The sequence below is a fragment of the Bombus flavifrons genome, chromosome 14 (genome assembly GCF_040668555.2).
Source record: "Bombus flavifrons isolate JBK064 chromosome 14, iyBomFlav1_principal, whole genome shotgun sequence".
Lineage (NCBI taxonomy): Eukaryota > Metazoa > Arthropoda > Insecta > Hymenoptera > Apidae > Bombus > Bombus flavifrons.
Window position 1 is genome coordinate 7,625,239 of NC_138455.1, and position 16,826 is coordinate 7,642,064.

At 39.6% G+C, this 16,826-nt stretch overlaps 1 protein-coding gene across 7 annotated transcripts in view; it reads left to right on the plus strand.

Annotated features, from left to right (window-relative positions):
* Positions 1–1,009: 1,009 nt before the first annotated feature.
* LOC138186857 (protein lozenge) overlaps positions 1,010–16,826 on the plus strand; it is a 44,645-nt gene continuing 28,828 nt past the window's right edge. For 2 of the 7 annotated variants that reach the window (XM_069127106.1, XM_069127113.1), the window contains exon 1: positions 11,965–12,372. The gene's annotated coding sequence lies outside the window, so the exon portion shown is untranslated. Of the gene's footprint in view, positions 1,134–11,964; positions 12,373–16,826 lie in introns of those variants that run through there. The other 5 variants (XM_069127111.1, XM_069127112.1, XM_069127109.1 and 2 more) reach the window with 4 other exon arrangements.

The window sequence follows — 16,826 nt, forward strand, 5'->3', positions numbered from 1 at the left end:
TCTAGTTCGGCCGAAATTAAAGTTTCATTTTGCTAAAGCGGCAAACCGTACAGCCGGGCAGAGAGGGAAGGCCGCGACGGAATTAGAGATGAATAGCTGTGACAGGGCGACTCGTTCACCAACGATAACACATTGCGGCGACGAGTTGGTTCGTTGGCGCCTGTATCACGGTTTACGTTTTGGTGGTCTTTACGGGTTCCATATCACACGGTTGTTTGTCTTCTCGTATCTAACAGTATCGCACAGCCATACCGTGCTGCGCCGCAGGAAAATTTTTGTTCAGAAAAGAACTATTCTCACAGTTCGATCACCTCCGCCTTTATCTTTTGTCGTACTGTGTGTTTATGGAGATATACCGACGCTAGAATTGCTTCTGATATTCACGTCGTTCGTGAATGGCAGAGAACAAAGTAAAGTTAAAATTTCTTTGTATTTTTAGGATTTTCAAATCCTCAAATCAATCGCTAATAATTTTTGCGAGAAACTATCGATAATCACTCGGCAAAGTATTTTCTTCGTCAATTAAAGATTTAAAAAATTTGACGTTAATGTCTAGGAACATTTCAGCTAACTTTCCGAATCTTTCGTTTTACTTCCTCCGGTATTTTATTACATTTTCTATTTTAATTTCTTTATTTTATTTTCCCCTGTGGAGGAAATTATACTTTAACATAACTATATGATTAGAATTCCTTTCCAGTTTTCAATTCTCAAATTTTTCAACTATGTCCTAAACTACCTTACTGTACATTTTTTATTTCACAAAATGTAGTCTTCATTCTCGATTCACAATATTTAGCACACTAACAGTTAAGGGGCTTTCTCGTCAATTTTTCTAATTTTGTTTTTTATTTTTTCAGATATCCAGAAAGAGAGACGGAGCGCAAACGATAGAGAACCACTCACAACTTCGACAGTTAGTTAACTTTTCCGCTAATTTTTCTAATTTTACTTTTTTTCCAGATATTCAGAAAGAGGGCAGAAACGTGAACGATACGGAACGATTGAGCGACGTTTAAAGAAAATGGCTGTAATTGACGGCGATGGGCTGCGTACGGGCGCAACGAAACCTCCTGCCAGTTCTCACGGGCAGCGACAGTTGTATCGGAAGGCAGCAACAAACTGCAGGCCAGGTATGTCGTATCGCGCTCCACCGACCGGTTAACCGGCAATTAGCCGATCTCGCTCGTAAATGTAAATTAGCGCCGGTGGGCCGAATCGGTGGCCGAAAAAAGAGTAAATTATCGCGGCAGCTGAGCGGATGCCCCTAACACGTAGCGAGGAACCGGCCTTTTACCCCGGCGGACGGCCACATGAACGATTATCCTGACGCTTCTAAAATACCGTTTCGTCGACGAGCAATTTAGATCACTCTACCGTGTCCAGGAAATTATTCGTAAACGTTTTGGTTTTTGGTACTGGTTTCGTTGTTGCGTATGTTGAAGTTTGAAGAGCTTTGGAGAAATAATTTATCGTCTTCGAAGTGGTTAGATTCTGTCTGTTATCCTGCAAAATATCGTTTTCTGCACTTTTGCAGCAGGTTATTCGTAAACGCGTTGATTTTTGTTAGATATTAATTTCATTGTTGTATGTCGTTAGATTGGAAGATTTTTGTAGACTTTGTTTATCTTATCAATAATTACTCTGACGCTTCTAAAATACAGTTTGCCGTGTCGTGTCCAAGAAATTATTTGCAAACGGTTTTTGGTATTAATTTCATTGTTAGTTTTTATTTATATTGTTCTTGAAGAAGTTCGTAGATATAATTTATTATCGTTAACGTGATCAGATCCTATCGATTCTCAGGAGTTTTCTAAGATTTCGACTCAGGCGGAGCTGACGGTACAGATTCCGAGGCGCTGATAGGCTTCCGGTTTCTCAGACGTGTCCTCCGTGTCTGGATCTCTGCGGATATTCGGATAAGACCTTTATTCTGATATCTTTATTGTTGACCATTGTAAATGTAACCAACGTAGAGCCGACAAATGTCGTTTACGAAGAAATAAATACGAGGTATCTGCATATATTAGAATTGACGCAGCAGCTGTTGTCCAAGAGTGCCACAATTGTAAATATAGAGAAATAAAGGCTGTTTCTATTGGATTTAATAATATTACAACTAAAAACAGTGGCAAACTTTGGTAATGAGAAATCTATGTATTTAGGCGTAATCCAGAAGACGATTCACTGAAGAATTCAGCACCAGACCGTGTGTTTATTTATACAAATCGATATTCTTATGGGGATAATTAAAAAAGTGGAATCTAGGTAGAGGAATTATTTTACATACAAATGTTATAGCGAATATCGTACTTTGCACTTTTCGCATTCTGTACACTTTTGCATCTTCAGACTTCCCATAAAAGCGTAAAAATCTATAGTCCGTTTCTTACAAATTGGTATCGTTTTCACATAAATCTATATTTCTCTCGACACTGCTAACTTTTCAGGGATGGTGTTCGGGATATTTCTGGTTAGCCGTCGACCTTATGTCGTTTCTTCGCGGCCGTTTAATAATTCCCTGCAATGGCAGCGTTGGCTGGCAGCTGCGTAGTGAGATGCCGTTCTTAATTAGCGCATGTCTTAAACGTCTGTCTCGTACAAAGGGCGCTGAAGTTTCCCAGAAGTGCCGAGAGTCGGGGTCGCGGTAATTCGAACAGGTGCGTTGCCAAACTTCGGGATTAATTCACGGTTTGATTCTCCCTTTGTGGATCACTGTCTCTAAACACTCTTCGAGATCCAGCCTCTTGATCGATCTCGGGACTCCATCGAATAAATATGTTTTTGTCGAGATTAACTAAAAAACAAAGCTTTGTTGTGGTTAGCGGCAGAAACATCAAATCTGTCAAAGGGACAGATTTCTTTCCTTCTTTTATTTTCAGTAATTAAAAGTATCAAGCAGCTTTTGACGAAATTAATATAGATTTTTATTGATATCGAAACATAATTATTTGTATTTATTTTATTTTTATTACATCGCTTTAATTACATTTATTCTTATAGAGCATATATTCACATTTATATTAGAGAGTGGCTTTCTAGCGTTAAAAGAAATTTATGGAGTTTTCTAATTTAAACGCAGATATGTAGTCTGATCCGGAAGTAATGAGGCTATTTCATGGGTAACTCAAATTAGTAACTTTGACGGGGAACAAATAAATTACTACGTTCTATGATTCTCATTAAAATAATCAAATTACGTTCAACTTAATTGCTTTTGTTGATATAAAGTGATCACCAGATAAGTAATTGCGTGTTTGGTGCATTATCACTGCATTATCAATCAATGAATTTTTAGTAGAAAAGAGCGTTGTAATAGTATTGCAAACTCCTTGTTATTCGTCCATCTTCTTCTTATCCACCGAAATTAAAAATTATCTTAAACTCATCGTTATTTTCGCATAATTATAGATCTTTAAAATTCTACGACCAAGCGAATGATTCGCATTTCAAACGATCAAGATTTCCACCGTTGCTTCGAACAATTGGAAAAACTTCTACTTTTAAACGTTCCTCAAGAATACTAATTGTAGGATAATTACTTTTGATTGTTAAACATCCGACGATACGATAAAATCCCTTGTAAATGCTTTCACATGTCTATGTACGCTTTCATATGTCTAATAACAGGCTCGTATGTCCAATAACACATGTCCAGTGATCTCGTTACTTTTGAACCAAACTACGTACCTTGTAATCATTTGGTTCGCGCTCTTCAACCCTTTTATTCGATAAACTACACGATCTGTCAAGTCCTTGCATAAATTCGCAGAATCCGGTGCGTTTAAAAAAAAAAAACCGTATACCGGTTCATAAAAAGAGGAAAAAGCTATACAAGAACGATGTCGAACGAAACCGCGAAAAGTTAATCGAACAGGAAGCAGTAAATTCCAATCGACCTCGTTGCTACTTCGATCTTCGGTCAAATTCACAATTCACGAAAAAAAGAGAGAGAGGGAGAGACGAAGAGAGACAGAGAGAGAGAGAGAGAGAGAGAGAGAGAGAGAGAGAGAGAGAGAGAGAGAGAGAGGAAGGAGGAAGAGAGGAACAAGGGAGGGATGGAAAACTGGTGTAGGAAACGGGGGGTGGGTGGTGTGCGCGGAGTCGACGGACGGTGGAGATCAGAAAGCAATTAGAGCGTCCAACGCGATCATGGTAGCGAAGAGTGCTCGAGCCGCGTCAACACTACCGGCGGCGCAAATTGTAGCCCCGTCCCGAAAAAAATATGATACCCATCAAGCCACCGCGACGTTTTTATCGCCGGGGAAAAAATGTTCTGGCCGCGAGCGTGCTGCTCTGGCTCGTACTAGTCCATGCCAACGAAATTTCCGAGGCTTCGTTTTTTGTCACACACCGCGACTTCGCCGCTGCTAACGGCGACCGAAAAAAGGCAACGGACAAGTCACAAAAAAAAGAAAAACAAAGAGAGAGAGAGAGATAGAGAGAGAGAAATAGAGAGTCTGGGAGAGAGAGAGAGAGAGAGAAAGAGAGGGAGAGAGTCGGAGAAGCAGAAACGCAGGAAACGGAGAAAGAGCGAAAAGAAAAATAGAAAAAGGGGAAAAGTATGACGAGAGAAAGAGGGAGATAGAACGAGGTGAAAATCAAAAAAATACCTGTATGTACGAGTGAAACGGAAGTATATAAAAAAGAAACGGGAGAGACACGGGGTAAGAAAGAGAGAGGAAAAGAGAGAATTCGCTTGACGTCACGCACTGGTAACGGCGCTTTATCGAACTCTCATTACCGCCGGCAGGGAGGAGGCGGTGGTGTACGGGGGTGTTATAGGGGGTAGGTTTGGCGGAGAGTGTGTTTTTCGGCCTCGTGTGGTCGGCCGCCACTCCCTCGTTGCACACCAACGTTGCCATCCCTCCTTTCCTCTCGCATCCTTCCGCCCTTCTGGCCTCACCCATCCCTCTCGTCACCCCTTATCCATCCCTCCCCATCCGCTCCCCCTCCCCTCGTTGCCCGCCGCTAACCCTTTTTACCCCTCAGCCTGCCCCCCGCGACCCTTCGTCGCGTAAACTACCCCGCGCTCTCCTCCATACCACCCCACACGACCGCTGGACGCAATAATAAACAACCGCCGGTCGCTATGGCGACGCGTCCATCGCGCGCGAACAAAACACTGCACCCTCTCTCTGTCACTCTCACCCCCTCCCCCCGTCAGCCTGGTCGCCCGGTTTTCTCTCTTTTCACCCTCCAACACCCTCTCTTTCCACCTGAAATGTGCTTCTTTCTCTGATCCATTCGGCTACTGGCCACCTTCTTCCACCACCCTCCCCCTTCGCTCTTCTCGCGTATATACACGCTATTCTTCTCTTTCTGTCTTTACCTCTCTGTACACCTCCAATCCCTTCGCAACTATTCACCCCCTTCTCTCTTTCCCTTGTACATCGGTTAGATCGACTCTCTTTCTCCCTCCCTTCCTCCCTCCCTCCCTCCCTTCCTCTGCGTTTCGTTGAACTGATACGCGCTAGCTGGTCGACGGGTTTGTCGTTCGCGCTGTTACATGCGTGCATGAGCCGAGCGACAAACCGGTCCTGGAATTACATTAAAACAATACCATTCGGGTGGTTAAGGTTTTGCGGGATGTTTGCCGTCCCCTTGTCCGGGGCTCACGGATTTTTCGAGGCTGATTAACGTCCGCGGTTCACCGTGGCCCACGACGAACCGTCATTCGTCGACGTTTAAAAATACGCCACCTTTTTTTTTTACACTCTCGCTGCTCGATGCGATGGGAGAATTCCACCCTCTGCGGTGTGTCGGGACCGGGCTCCGTCTCCAGGGTGATGTTTACGAACGGAGCAATTTCATTTTGGCCTCATTTCCGCGCAATAATTGCAACTGGAGCTCGTACTTTAAAAAAATTAATTAACATTTCATTTTAATATCGATGGCCAGCGTGTGTCGTTTCGTTCTCCCTCCTCTCTTGTCGTGTTCCCACTGACCGGACAGAATTTTATTGAAAATTCCTTTGGCCTCGAAAAATCATTGAACCAGGGGCAACTGATAAATGAATTGCAATTAAATCAGCAGATACGCGTTTACGTTTCGTCGCGTGATAAATAAAATACCGGATTGAAACTCGAAATTGCTCGTCGATATATATATTTTTCTTTTTTTATTTTTTGTTTTTTTTTTCGGAGAAAAAAAGACGCTCGCAAATTGACGTTCCACTGGCTGATCCTCGGGAGAATATCGGTTAACGATCGACGTTTAAAAATTGCATCGACGGGACCGTTGTCGATGCGTAATTATCAAGCCGTTGTTCGTTTATTATGAGGATACGCGCGCGCCGGCTCGTAATGGCGCGTGACGAAAAAGGGGGTTGCGCAGCCCCTGGTCGTGCGAAGGGCTATAAAAGTACATCCGTGTCGCCATCTCTGAGTAGAACGGCGAACATATCTGTCGTTTTGTCTGTGAAAAGCCAGAACGAAAGAGCGCTCAAATATAAATAGTTTTATTTATGCCATCTGTGCTTAAAAATTTCAATGGCTTGAAAAACTGGGTTGGAAAGAAGCGTGCGATTTATGCAAAATTACCCGTCACCAATCCACTTATCGTGTGTTACTAATTCTTCTCGAATATCGGTTGTAAGTCTGGTCATAAAAATTGCTATAAAAGTTGTTCATAGTTGACAATTACTAGCAGCTATGAAAATATACATCTTCCTATTCGACAATTAACGAGTGAATCTGTCAGAAGCGAAACTGATCAACTCCACTTTTTATTCGTTTGCGGATTTCGTTGTATATAAATACGCGTTAAATATTCATCTCTCCAGGAACAAATATTTCGTTCCACATATTCATTCATCGCCAAAGGGCTAACATAGATAATGGTAAATTCTAAGTTGAATTTAAAAAACAGTGTTTGTAACATAATCATCTTTTTTGTTTTCCCGTATTTTATAAAAGTATACATCTGCTTAAGCTATTGTAAAATGTCCAGTGATATAGTTTTCTGTGTTTCTCTCTGTAATTTCGTATTTTTACTATTGAACATTTTGGATGCGCACGTTCATATATATCATACGGCCAAAAACATATCGCATTGTAGATGATTGCGGATTTGCAGTTCGATTAGGTTCATGTAAATTCACGAGCCATTTGCTATTGCTAGTTGCTATTTGCTGTACAACTTTGCGTAGCTGAGACTGCATCACGAGCATCGAATATTTCATTTCGTAATGACAAAACTGATAGTCGTCTGAAAATGTTTTCTAGGCTTGTGTTATAATTAAAATGGAAACAAAAATACAATCGTTGATATATCTACAGTGGCTACAGTGGTTGGCAAGAATTGAATTTACATACTAATTAAATCTAAGTACATTAAATTTCGTTTCACTTAGTAGTACTTTAAAACGAACACAAAAATTTGATACAATAAAAATGAGACATAGAACTTGATAAATGAAAAACGCTTCGTTCAGATAAATTAAGGGTATCGTCAATACTCTTTCTAACCACTGTAGTTATCTTAATGTAGAAATTAATAAATGTGAAACATTTGCATTTTTCAGAATTGACACAACCTTCGATAGTTAAACTATCTCGTTATTGACGGATTAACGTTTAACAACGAATCTGGTCACAATTCTATAACGGAACTTCTTCGCAGAATCAATTTTTCATGGTCGATAATTCGTCAAAGGGCGATCTCTTTACGCGATGTAAAAACACAGCCAGACGTCTTTAACGATTCGAGTTTTCTTTGAAGCAACCGCCATTCTCGGTGCCTGCGTACGACCATCTCGCGTCTACTTTTAGTCGTTCAGGGAAGATCCGTGTCTCTTTCGTTTTCTCTTTCTGGTACACGGCTATGGTTCGTTTTCGTCGCACCCTCACAGTCTGGAGGCAACCTCCGCCCACCAAAACCGCAGCTCCCGCTCGGCCTGTACACCCTCACCCGCCACGTCGCTACTAACCGTTCAGGAAATGTTTATTCTGCCCTTTTACCGGTAGTTCCAAAGGATTTTTGGATTTCGTTGCCAGCCGCAATTTGGAAGTCAACGACCATCCCTTACGCAACCCTCTTTCGAAACTTTCTTCGATGTTGAGGGTTCTGTTACGCTCCATTCATTTTTGGTCGATTGACTTAGGTAGAGGATTGGGTTAGGGAAGATCAGAGAGAGGAAGAACTGGGGATTTTGGAAATTCATTTTAATTGTCGAATGTTGCTTGGATAAAAAAGCGAAACTAGATCTTAGAATTTTCAGTTATCTAAAATAGGGTTTTAATATTTGGGATCTGAACGATTATTTAGTTAGATATTTAGTTATCCGAGATTGTTTTTTCTTTTAAGCGGATCGTAGAAAATAATTGGAAGTTTTGACAATTTTTGTGAAATTGAAGAATTGACTCGATTTTAAAGAAAAGTAGATCGCAGATTTTTAATTATTTGGGTTTAACTTAAAATCAACTTGCATCTCGATTGATTCTCCTAAGTGTATTAAAACAAATAATCAGAAGTTTCGAAATTTATTTGAAAATTGAAGTTTTCTTTCAAATGAATTGGACGTTTTATAAATTTATTGAAAGTTTGAAGATTTCATTCGATAATAGAAATAATAGTGGTTGCAGGTTTCTAAGTATATAAATGTAATGTTTTATTTGATTAATTTCCATTAAGTGAATCGGAGAAAATAATCAGGTGTGTTGAAAACTCACATAAAAATTAATAATGAGCTGTTTCAAGAAACAAAGAGGACCAATTTATGGACCAAGTATTTGAATTTAATATTTCAACATTTTTTTCCATAAGAAGACTGAATTTAATTTCCGTGGATAGAACATGATTTAATTAATTCCAGAATAGTGGTGGCTATGCCTGTGAAAGTTTGCTTAGCTGGCTGATTCTCGTTCCAAAGGTTTCTTCGTTAATTTATTCATTCCTCTCGGTACGTCGATGTGAATTTTCCATTTCCAGGAATTACGGAGAGGGAAAAAATTAGTAACGGCGGGAAAAATACGGGTTCATGTTTTCGCAAACGTTGGTTCTTGGTAGATCTTAGGTTGGAATCGGAGTGAGAAGAACGAGGATGCGCCAGTGGGCTGGCCAGGCCACAGCGCCGCCCCTCGACTCTCGACTTACTTTTGCCATCTTGCCTCCGATTCTGCGGTTAGCCCCACTTCGACCAGAAACCAGGCAAGCCGCTTGTACTCTTCGCTCGCAAACTGGCCCCGTGAATCGACCGTCCACGATCGCGTGTCCTGGAGAGACCATTTTTTCCATCTCCAATCAAATTGTCGCTATAAACTCAAAAAATTTGTCTTCCACGCTGTGAATGTTTCTCTTTGCTGAAACTTTGGCGACCCTTCTCCACGTTTGCGCTTAACGCCTTTAATTCTTCACCAATACGTTTCGATACTTTTCAATAAAATACTCATCATATTATGCGGTGGCTATTAGCGTATTTAAGTAAATCATGAAGTCGTGGATCTTATGACAAATGTTTTTCTTATAGAGTCAGTTAGTTGTCATTCGACGATAAAACAACCCTTGTCCATGTTTACCCTTCTTCAGAAATTTTTCAAATTCAAAAAAATTCTCCGAAGACTTTAATTTTTCACCAATACGTTTTTGGTTAATAAGTTTTATTATCGTATTATGCAATTGTGGAGTTTGCAGCAGTAAGGAGGCGGCTTTAACACTTTTTGGAAAAGAGAGGAAGAGATAGATTTTGTATTAAAAAAATGCAAAATTTATTACTAGAAATGTACTCCACTGACTATAAATTTATTAACACATTTGTGAAAAAGTGACTTGATTTTGATTGATTTTATGTTGGTTTTTGTTTACTCAAAGTACTAGGAAGTACAGCCACCTTCTAGCGGATCTACACTTGTATCGTACAAAAACTGTATTTAATTAAGTCATAAGGTATTAAATGATTGCTCATGAAAAGCAACTATTTAATTTTCATTCGACAGCATTTCAAGATATAGATCGTTTCTTATAAATGAAAGTTGGCTTTCGCTACTGGGATATGTCTGAGAAATTGATGAGAGCAACGATAAAAATTGGCGAGAGCGTGTTGGGTAACAGATCTCGGTTTTCGAATGGCAACGATTATTCGGTTCACGCGTTATTTATTTCTCTGGTATGGAATATAATCCGGATAATGGGTTGGCTGATGAGCTGCTGAAGCAGACAAACGCCAGCCGCATCGAGCTACTGGCACGGAACGGTATTCTGGTATTTTTTCTTTCATTGAATGCGCAGGAATTAACGCGGTTTCCCCCTTCTCCCTCTTTCTGTTTCTGTGTCTCCATGGAACGCGGTATTCGCCAAACGAATCACAGATCCACGTTGATTGCCTTTAGTGTCACTTTCGAAATACATTGTTTCCATCAGCATTTCTTTTTTTGCATGAGAAATAAAAATCGATCAATATTCAGTTTTACCGTGTGACAAACACATTTTCTAAATTTCTTCAAAAATCCGTCCTCTTATGCGAATCTTCGGTTCTACGCGCTAAGAACATCTTCAAATTTCAAACAAAGATTCAAATTTCATTCTTCATTATTTGTGATTTTCAGACAATGATATACTGTTGCAAGATACTGGCTCTGATTTGACGCGAAATGCATCGAGTAAAGAAAAGGATATGGTAATTGACAAGTAGAAAGAGTTCATCGTTTTTCGATAAGGAAAGAAGAATTTATATATCGATAAAGGTTGTATAAAAAATATGTTGAATATTCATCCAGAATTTACCGCGCCTTATTCATATTTTGATCTCAATAGAACTCTTTTTTCATGACAGAAGATAAAATCGTATAGCATCATGTGACGGTGAGTAAGCAAGTTAAAATACTTCTCTTACCGTTGTGCTGTCTGAAATGTTATTTTCTCAACAACGAACAAGCATATCATCTTTCTTTTTTAAAATCTCCACCTCATCATTTTTAAAAATATCTCCTGTTTCAAGCATGAAATTATTCATGTTTCAGAACCGTAAAGACGGTTTCACTTACACGATTCTTTTCCCAAAATCTCTATGTGTAAACATTAAAAATATATCCTGCTTCATCTTTTCCTAAAATCATTCATGTTTCATGATCAAAAAAGTTCTAATTACGCCCTACATCTTATTTAAAACTTCACTAAACTTTCCCCAAAATCATTCATATGTCAAGATCGAAAAGACTACACCACTCTTTTTTCAAAATCTCCACCTCGAAAGATATATCTTGCTCAAAACCTCAGCCATTTCTAATATTATTCGCACCCTGAAAATCGAAAAAATGATTTCGATTGCATCATTCTCTAAAATTATTCATATTCTGAAAACCGAAGAAAACCATACCACCTACGCTATCTCCTTCTTAAAATCTCCGCCTCCCAAAACAATAACAATCAAAATCTCCAGTTTTCAAAATTCCTCATATTCAAAATCTTATGTATCGTTTTCTAAATCAAATAAACAATCGAATCTGCGCCGCTCTTCGTCCAAAAACTACTATCCACCCCCTCCCCCCCAAAACCGTGCCTAAACAAAAACCATTAACAACTGGCAAAATGGAAAAAAACGTTTGCAGCTCATTCGGCCTGACATTGAACCCATTAGCGTGAAAGTATCCGAGGTCAGCTCGTCGGTGCGTCTACCCCCGCGTCGGTAAAGGAAACAACAAAATTTGGCGTGCGCGGGGGTGTATAGGGTTGGTTTGCATGCGCGGCCGCGCGCTCACGGCCATAATAATAATTTTTACAAGCCCGCGTGTAATCAAGGCTGCGTGTTACACATGTTCCGTCGGTGGCTGCCCCTACTCGCACCGCGTACGTCCCCCGTCTTTGTCGTTGTAGGGGTGGTCGTGGCACGTGGTAGGGGCGGTTGATCGCGGGAAGGGGGCGCGCACGGTCGACGGAGGGGAGAGAGTTCCAGTTCCAGTGGGGCGGTCGTGCTCGTTAGAGCGAAACTACCCTCTACGGGATAGAGACGAGGCGGCTAACCCCTCTTTGGGGGCGAGAGAGGCGACGAACGAGGGAGGGGGCGGCGTAGTATTCACGCGGCACGGTTGCTGTTGGTGCTGTGCTGTTGTTGCTCCTTCTGCTCGTGCCCCGGTACCGTTCTTCGTGTATTGTTGTCCAATCGAGCGTACCGACGAACCGGTTTCGAAGCACGCGCGCCGCTCTCCACGCATGGTACGCCGTAACTTTTTCCTTTTTCCGATCGTGCTACGCACTACGCCGCCTCGTGACACGTGCCGTTGTTGTTGTTGTTGTTCGACCGATGTGCGTATTTCGACTATGGCCGGCTTGGTGAGAAGGTAGAAGAAGATGTAGATTATGGTGGATGTGATTTAAGGAACCAGTGTCTTCTGATCGCTATAGGATTCTGTAGGTTGAATTTGTTGGTTGAATGGGGTGAGTCGTGTATTAGGATGTTGGTACATGTATGTCAATTTTAGCGAAACGTGCATTGCTATTTGGATTTTTAATTGTTATGCAGAAACACTCTGTTTAATAAGTGGAAGAATTATTAATAATTAATTAATTAAGTGTTGCTACCAGTAGGTTCCTTCTGACGCAATGATCTTAAGAATGCTTGGCTTCTGAACGGTAGTATTATAGGTAGAATGTGCTGTTGTTACGATGAATATTAAGTTTTGCGAGATATTTTTCAAAGACACTCTTTGGAAATTGTCCTGGGGAGGGAATATCGTATATTCAAAATTTGTTGTTAATCGTTCTTTCCTGTCGATCCACTGATTTATGGAACGAGCGTCTTTTGATCACTATAGGATTGTAAATAGGATTCTCTGTTATGGGATGAACCACGTAATACGACATAAATAAATTTTAATTTTTATAAAAGGTGGCTCGTGATTCGAATTTTGAATTGCTACATAGAAACACTGTTCAGTAGCCACTGTGGAAGAATTACTTTATCTCAAGAATTTCTTTTATTTTTCATCGAACTAGTGATTCATAGAACGAGTGTCTTTTAGATACTCCAGAAATCTATAGCGGTCCAGAAATCAAATACAATTGATAGAGTAAAAATAGGACACTGGTATGCTTTAATTTTAATGAAAAGTCTCTTACTATTTACTTGAACTCTGATTTTTATAAAGATATTTATCACATTTATAAATCACATTAAAAATGTTCTGAAATATATAATTTTTCAAAATAGAATAATAAGTAAATTAATGGAAATATGCAAGAATTTGCGGTAGGAAAAATGGGAAAGTTACCGCGTGTAGAATCTTGACTGCAAGGGGAATAGGGCGTCGGTGGTCGGACGCGGCGATCACGCGAATGGGCTCGATCTTTTTGTCGCGTTTCACCCGCTCGTTTTCCATGTGTCGTTCGACCGTGTGCTCGTTTTACGAGCATCGATTTCCGCGTAACACGGTTTTTCGATGAATCCCGCCGCGTTGCGTGATCACGTTCGCTTCCTTTAACGACACGTGCTCCGGATTGCGTTTCCATTAGTCTCGTTATCATACTCTCGATTCCTACCGTTCTGTCTCAATATTTCCAACTATCCATACACTGTAAAACTATCTTTCCTTTTGACGAAACAGTAAATTCCACGTAACGATCGATCAAAGTTAACGTTCGAGATCGAAATAGTTTCAAAATATCTTTTCTAATGTAAACTTCTGGATATTACTTGTAGAAGAAAGCCGCCTTTCGAATATTGCTACTTTTGAGATTTGAAGTATATGTACCTCGTTAATAGTACATGGAGCACGTGCTTCATTCGAACCCTAGAAACTATCATTAATCGATAATGGAGCTATTAATTATTGTCATTATTGTCACATGGTCTGCTGCGCTAATCTAGCGATCTGAATTGACTGACAGATCTCCACATTTGTCTCGAAAGCTATAACAGACGTCTAAAACTCTTTCTAATATTCTTTCCTCCGCGTATTATTATACATTATAGAATTTCATGAAAATCCTTCAATTACTTTAGTTGTTAGATTATACACGACTGACACTTTTGAAGTTCTTGTGTTTTGATAAAAAGATATAGGAAAAGAAAATATCATCAACATTATCTAAAAAAAAAAAAAAAAGAGAGGAGAATGAAGTAGCCATATTTCAGTAACTTGAATACTGAACTACTATATCACAATACTTAATCATTGTAACATGTGACAAAATATTAGTCAGATGGCATCTAAATTCTCGAGAAATTTTAATTCTTCTAAAATAAGTCACCTCTTTAACATCTTGGAAATATATAATAGTTACTTGACATCCAAATTAAGAAAAAATTTCAGTTCTCCCAAATGTTAATAAACTTCTAACACATCAGTGTACTAACAATTCAATATTCTCCTCTCATATCTTCCAACCATCAAATTACACATGTACATTATTGAAAATTGAACACCATACGAAAATTATTGTGTTTAAAATAAACAAACGAAATAAACAAGCTCCATAAAAACGCCAACAAGAGTAAAAACCGTAGACAGATCTTGATCTTACTTTCACCGTGGATGAATTTCAATTTTCCTAAAATAAAATACCAAACGCTCCTTGCTGTTTCGACACGCTAACAATTCGATATTCTTCTTTGGTATCTTTCACCGTTCGTTCCACATTATACACCACTGGAATTAATGCCATAGACAAATTGTTTTGTTCAAAATAATCGAATCACGACCCGTGAAAACAGTAACGAGGGGAAAATCGACGATGGTAAAAAGAAGTCGAGCAGGAATATTCCGTGGTTGGCCGGTCGCGCGCTGATCGAAGCGTGACGAGCGGTAATTGAATGTAGGTATGGCATTTGCATTGACAAGCTCCAACAGAGATAATTCGAATCTCGTCGAACGCAACGGTCCACACGGGCGTTAGGTCGTTTGTCAATACGACGACGGCCGTCCGGTTTCCACGTTTCCACCGTATCGCTGTTTGTCACCGTCTCGTCGACGATCGTTCGCCGCTGAATACCGCTACTTCTCTGCCAGTTCGCGCGATTCATTCCGCGAATCTCGTTGCTGTTATTCAAATAAGCGACAGACTGTTGGGCTACCATGGCGCCAGGCTGCAACGTTCCGTCGTTTTCGTTCTGATTCCGTCAGCCTAATGCGCTTCGATGCTCAACGGTGGTTATATTCGTTCTCTTCCCATTTCACGGTTTCAGATCAATGATATTATATTTCGATACGTTGATATTCTATAAAACATACACCTCGTTATAGAAATTCAAAGATACGAAAATTTCGAATGTAAGAAAGTTCGTTCTGTATTTTAAGGGTATAATTTTTATTACAGTAGACATTCTAAAAAAATAAAATTTAGAAATATTGAATATTGGGATTTGAAAAACAGAAGATATAGGACAATTGACAGCTAGCTTACCTTATAGTAAGGTTCTATAATTATCTAATTATTAATTACTCATCCAGCAGCTTCGGTTCTTAGTCTAAGCGCAGGAAGTAGGATTCCGCTTGATTTCCTAATTTGGAAAATAAAAATTTTAGTACAAAACTCTTCTGAAGAATATGAACTTGCAGAGCAAGAAAATTTTTAATTTAAAAAATGCGAGAATTGAAGTTGGATACTGAGATTTGAGGAGCAAAGGCTCTAAGATATTTGAACGATATTTGAAAGATATTTGAAAGAGGCTTTAGATCTTAACATTCAGCGAGAGTTCATGAGCAAACGTGTAATTCCAAATTTTGTCTTATTCTTCACAAAATGTAGAATATCTGTTTATTTTCGAAGAGATAGACGATTGTTCGAGCAAATGAAAAAGATTGATGGGTAGCGGGGCATCGATTAATACGATGTGGGGGAAGAAGCATCGAAGATCGAGGAGGGAAGTATCGATCTTTCGAGCGGAGATCCGCGCGCGTCAATCGTACGTGTTTGCCTGGCGGCAAGTCCGCGACCGGCTGGCTATCGTCAGGATATATTCGCACAGGAAATGGGTAGTTCCATTGTTTGCACGTTCGTACAAACAGTGCAGCTGCGAGGATGCGCCGACCCAGCGGTTCTCTCTGTTTGATTTTCGAAAGTGAAGCTTCATTGTAGCGTATGTCGGTGCAGTGTATACCGTCGTGTCTGCTGTTTTCGATCGACCAAAGAATCGAGAGAACACTTCCAAGGAAACGTCTGTGACGTGTCAACATTTCGACGATTTTCCACGAAGCTTCTGATAATAACGAGCCAAGACAGAACCAATCATCTGTGACTTTGCGAGAAATTCTAAATCAAAAATTTTCAGATATCGTGTGTTCTATATTCTTGGAATTCTCATCATCCAATGTTCTTTAATTTTTATAATTTTTATTATTTTTAAAAGAAGCATTGTTTTTATCAGGTTTTATATTTCATCTTCACAGTATTGAATTTTTATAGTCCTATACTACTAAATGATACATAATTTAATTTACTTGGACTCAATTAATCTACTAGTCACTGTATAATTTTCGATTAGGTACTGAAACTACTCATTTCTATATTTATATCTTCTATTTTTCAAGTTTCGATACCTATATCATATTTTTAATTGCCATCAAGTGGGACTTCCTTACGTTGTAAATTCTTATTTCCCCGAATTTCCATAGTGAAACTTTTGTTTTCTAAATTAGTGGATCAAGAAGAATCTTTTATTCGCCTCGATGCTGCATGTTCACAGTTTATCGCAGTAGTCATTATGATTATTTGGAATACCCCTCAATTTCGTATTTTACAAAAATTGTTAGATTGCTTTCCTCTTTGCGGTTGATTATTGGATTTTATCCTACGGTTAGTTACCACCAAGAGTACCTACATTCGGTTCTATATAATTTACGAAAAGCGTCGGAAAATTTTATTTGCTTTTCGACTTTCTAACTAACTGTTTT